The 5,280-nt window shown below is 44.5% G+C and overlaps 1 long non-coding RNA gene across 1 annotated transcript; it reads left to right on the forward strand.

Moving 5' to 3' along the window:
• The first annotated feature begins 1,132 nt into the window (after positions 1 to 1,132).
• Positions 1,133 to 4,601, forward strand: LOC123785525 (uncharacterized). The gene is made up of 3 exons (XR_006777658.2): positions 1,133 to 1,511; positions 2,604 to 2,742; positions 3,992 to 4,601. It is a non-coding gene; the product is annotated as an uncharacterized LOC123785525 (long non-coding RNA).
• Positions 4,602 to 5,280: the final 679 nt, after the last annotated feature.

Consider the following 5,280-nt stretch of genomic DNA (forward strand, 5'->3'; position numbering starts at 1 on the left):
ACCATATACATGTTATTGCATTTTTCAGTGCTGGAGAGAGTAGCATGCTCCTGTGTATCCCCTCACAGAAAGAGGGAGCATAGTGCTGTGTGGATTTCTCTAGATTCTGCCTGTGTCTTTTTCCATTGTGATCTGATGGTGTATCCTTACTGTCATTGTAATAAATCTTAGTCATGAGTCCACCTATGTGCTGGATCCCATGAGTTCTCCTAGCAAATCTCTAACTATGGGGATAATCTTAGAGATTGAAACCCAGGCCATCTCTAAGGACCCAGGCCAACTTGGGTATTGGCTGTCCTTGGTCCAAGTGTTAATTGTTCCAATTGTGCATATGGGAGAGGAAGTGTGGGATCGTACTTAGCCTGGCCACAGTAGCTTATGGGATGGTCTAGAACAGTGATTCTCAACCCAGCCTGCAAAATAGAATCTTCTGTGATGGCTTTAGAAATTAGACCCCATCCAAGAGTAATTAGAATCTTGGAATTAGAATCTGTGGGAGTGGGGCTTAGACAGTGACATGTTTTCAAAGCTTTCCAGTGATTCAAATGTGTAGCCTGAATTGGGATTGATGACCTGGAGCCCAAGGCTCTAGCTGGCAGTTGCCTTTAGAAGGAGACTGTAGCCTTGGGAGGCACTGTGATCCATTTGGCTAGGGCAATGTACATTTTTCACATGAAGGAATGAACTCATGTCTCCAGGCATCCTAAAAAAAAAATGAGTAAGACTGCTTAGATGTACTTATGAGGAATACTCTGGGACTTGTGTCATTTTAGGGGTTCTACTGGGGCCGTCTCCATAACATAAAGTTTATGTTGACAACTTTCTATGCTTCCAAACTGTGGTAGAAAAACAAGCAGGAAAAAAAAATGCATTAAAATGTATTTGACCGGCCGCAGCAATATTTTGTCATTGGCCCACATTCTCGAACGTACTGTTCCATGAAATCTCTCTCTTATGAAATAAACAGTCACATCTGTTTCTTAGGGTTATTTAAAGATCAGTGTTAAATTGTTTATCCTTAGATTCTTTCTTTGTCTTTAAAAAAGCTGACTGGCAGAAAATCCCTACCGGGCCAGCTCATGATCCTTCCCTTTCAGTGCAGGGGGTCACAGCAGTTGACCTTTGGGTATGGGGGCAAAGGTGAGGGCTCCTCGGCCAGGTTTCCTGCTGCTGACTTCCTCACAGCCTCCAGTTCCTAAGCCGGCTGGTAGCTGCTGTGGGAGAGAGCTCTGAAATGCAGGACGCTGCCCTCATTGGGCAGATCACCCTGATGCAGTGTTCTGTTCACAGTGGACACCTGGCAAATATCTGTGAATTGACTTGATGGGATGGAGTTACTGGCAGAAAACTACTGCTGAGAAGCGGGCACTCGCGGCGCTCCCTGTCTTGTGTTTTCTACAGAGCCCAAGCTCACAACACAAAGTGCCACTTGGATAAAAGCAGCAGTTGTCCGTATGGAAGCCATCTTGGTCTGCATGTCCTTGGGAGAGATCCTGAAGCCCAGCACGAAGGTAAACTTTTCCTCATGATAGCTGCAGGGTATTTGTAAGAGACCTTGAGTACCAGTCATGCCACCCTATGGCCCTGCACAGCTTAGACTGGTCCTTTCACAGTTGGAGGTAAACAGGACTTCACTTCCAGCCTCGCCTTTGGAATTGATGTGTTTCTTCCCCTCACACAGCACATGTTCTCTCTAGTTGTTGCCCTTCCCCCGTCAGGGCCTGCTGTAGGAGGGAACTTGCAACTCATGTACCCTAAGAACTTCAGGTTTAAATAGTCTCATGTGTTTTTGCATTTAAAGAAAGTTCAGTGGACAGAACTTCGGGTGAAGAAGGTTGCTTTTTGGCGGTAGTGCTGGGATAGGGGCCCTGAGGGGGAACTTCCTGGTACCCTTGGCACCCCTACAGGAGTCTCGTCCTCTAGGCCTCCTCCATCCTGTGGCAGCCTAGCTCTGGTTCAGGCATGCGGGCTTGGGGCATAGCTGACCCTTAGAACCGCTGCTAAAAGCCCCAGAGGAGCAAACGTCCGCTCAGCTACCACCATTTCGCGGGCTCCAGAGCATTTCATTTCACAATTCCATGTCGTTTCCTCTTCCCACAAGTTAACGAAGGCATCTGGCAGCAGAATACGGAGTCAGCAGGAACGGTTCTGTTTAACTCTTTGCTGCCTGGCGATGTCTCAAAGCTGACCCTGTTCTCAACCCCAGCTGTGTTTTGGAAGTTTTCCCAAACACAAGGAGCCTGCTAAAAGGCAGTCTTAGAATGGCATGGAATGCTCTACCAAGAGGCCTGAAGAAAGGCTGTTCAAATGAAAACACTGGGAGACCAGAAAAAAATTTCTTCTGTGTGGGGCACTTATATACCCAGAAATGAAACTTAATAAACAGCTAGTAACGAAACTATACCAAACATGAGAAAATCTGGATTGCAAAAATAGCAGTGCGGAATAAGCCCATTTTGGTAAAATACGGGCTGTGTAAAAGTATACGGAGTATGTTTTGTTTGCCTACTGTGTACCAGGCACTTAGCCAGGTACTTTATTATATATATATATATATTTGACAAAAACCCGGGGAGGCCATTCTTATTATTCCCATTTTACAGGAGAGCTCATGGAGGTTCTGACTTGCTCAAACGACTAAAGACATCGATAATATGTAGGAAAAGTCCATAATCCGTTAGAACACCGTGAACCATTACTGTATAGATCTGCAAAGATAAACCATTGGTGCTACATTGTAAGGTGAGTTGGTTGAGGATAGCGAGTGATTTTTATTTTCTTCATTTTGCTTATGTATATTTTCTAATTTCTCTCCAGTGCACTTCTTTTTTAACAGAAATTTATTCCTTAAGTAAGAAACTTATACCAAATAGAGGCTTCCCCCACTATCTGAAAGCAGAACATTCCTGTGAAACCGTCCATAGCCAAAATATCATTAGGCGAAGAAGTAATTACCATTAATTTATATGGAAACAGTTTTGAGCATTCCCAGACCCCCCCAAATAACCTCTTCTAGACTTTTCTCATACTTTGTAACACATCCTACTAATGGATGCATAAAATTAATTTAAGATAAAGCAGAGATGCTCACAGACACAGTTCAAAGGTCTAATGGCGCGATGCTGAGGTGCTCAGCGAAGCTCCCAGGGAAGGACTCGGTGGCACCATTCCCGCTGCCTGGGCTGTGTTGCCTCTGGAAGGCTCGCTGCAAAGCAACAATATGCTGCTGTCACTGTTTGCCTTTTTCCATAAAAGCAAAATTCTCTTTGGATTCCTTTTGGTTAACGAAAATAAGTACAAATGCAAGTCTCTTGTACAAGCGAAGAGGTGTAAGGTAGACTTTTGAAAAGTGGGGGATACCTGTCCCAAACCGTGTATAGATGAATTAAAATATATTTAGTACGAAAGGATGGTTTTTAAAGTTTTAAGTAAATTCTTTTTATTCTGTTTGTGAAACTACAAAGACTTCAGTATGAGTTTGCTGGGGCTTCCATCACCAAGTAGCACAGGCCGGTGGCCAACCCTGCCAATACCTTGTTCTTGGACTTCTAGCTTCCAGAACTGTGGGAAAAGAGATTCCCATTGTTTAAGCCACCGGGCCTGGACGCTGAGGCTGCAGAAGTAAATACGAGAGCCATGATCCCTGGTTTTAGTGCTAGAGGCAGATAATAAACAAATACAGAAATAAATAAGCACCTAGAAAGTCCAATTATGGTCCAAATATGCCTAAAGTCCAAATATGCCTTAAAATAAGACGAGGTGAGAGAGGAAGCTTGAAGACACTGTACTGAATTATCGTACAGTGTCGGGGGTGAGAGCAGGGACTTTGGAGCCACCTCTCTCATTTACTACCTGTGTGACCTTAGGCACATTATTATGGTAAAAACAATCACATAATAGAAAATTTACCATCTTAACAGTCTTTAAGTGTACAGTTCAGTAGTGTTGAGTATGTCCACAGTGTCGTGACCTTCAACATATTTTTTTGCAGGAGTTTGCAGGATGGGAAGACTGCCTGGGCCCGAGGAAGACCGATCTCTTCGAATACTGTGAGAACCGGGTCTGAGGCAAGTGTAGCCTGATGGCTCAGGCTGAGGTCAGGGCCTCTACTCCTGGGGACCCAGATCTCAGAGCTCATGAGATGTTTCCTCTGGACACACTGCACCGCTGTGATCTCCAGCATGTTGCAAAGTGTGGCTGCTTAACTGTTTCATTTGAACAAATGAAGGAAGGAAGGAAAGGAGGACTACGGCCAGTTTTGCGGCTATAAGCAATTTTTAGCATCTTACGTAGATCCAGCTTTTCTGGGGTCAGTACTGGACGAAATGGTAGTTCTTGTGTAATTATGAAATGACTAGTGTGCCTTCCCCAAAGGCTCAGGAATGCTGGCGAGATCGATTGCAAGCCTGCTTCCTGGAGCTTTCTTCAGGAAAAAAGAAAAAGAAACACATTGTTTTTCCTCCCTAGAGGCCTCCAGCTGCGAGGCATAAATTTTTTCTCATATGTTTTCCAGAATACCTTACCCTTGGACTAAGATCAAGAAAAGAAAACTCCAAACTTTTCTCAGAGCAAATGCAAATAAATTTTGAGTGCAGTCTTTAGTTCCGAAGAACACTGTGTTTATTTTCACCGAAGTACATGCTTCCCTGGCCACAGGTCTGGGGGGCTGTAGCCAGGCACTGCCAGTGGAAACCCAGGAAGATGGGAGCCCCTGGAAATCTGCCAGAAAGTCAGTCATGCAGCTCTTTCCGCCCAGGCTGTTATGCCAAACTCACAAATGCCTTAAGTGAAACATGCTTTCCCAACACACAGAACCTTCTGAAGATTCTTGATTCTTCTTTATCAGCCCCTTCTCTACTTTTCATGGTGACTCTAAATTGCATTACTTTAGGGGAAAAAATGGACTCCTTTTTCTCAGGACAACAAACTACATATAATATGCATCTGTGGTCACCAAGATGGCAGGGCATGAGTTTCCAGTCTCACTTGAAAGAGAGGAGCGTAAATAGGAGTCCAGCTACAACCTTAGAACAACTCTTTAAATTGAGTTTGGCCCTCAAACTATTCTGGCCCAGTGTTGTAAATGGCCCCTCCAAACTCCTTTTTGAGCTGTGCACCCACAAGAAGGGGACTGATGGCTGAAAAGGCAGCGACTGGCCTTTGGAGAAGCTCTTCCGAACTATCTAGGCTGCACCTGCCACTCTTACTGCCTTCCAATTCATTCCTCACTGTGCCCTAAGAGGATTTTGAAAATCCGAATCCGCATGTTACTCACAAACT

The sequence above is a fragment of the Ursus americanus genome, chromosome 15, assembly GCF_024610735.1.
Source record: "Ursus americanus isolate L20-20 chromosome 15, mUrsAme1.1.p, whole genome shotgun sequence".
NCBI classification, from domain to species: Eukaryota; Metazoa; Chordata; class Mammalia; order Carnivora; family Ursidae; genus Ursus; species Ursus americanus.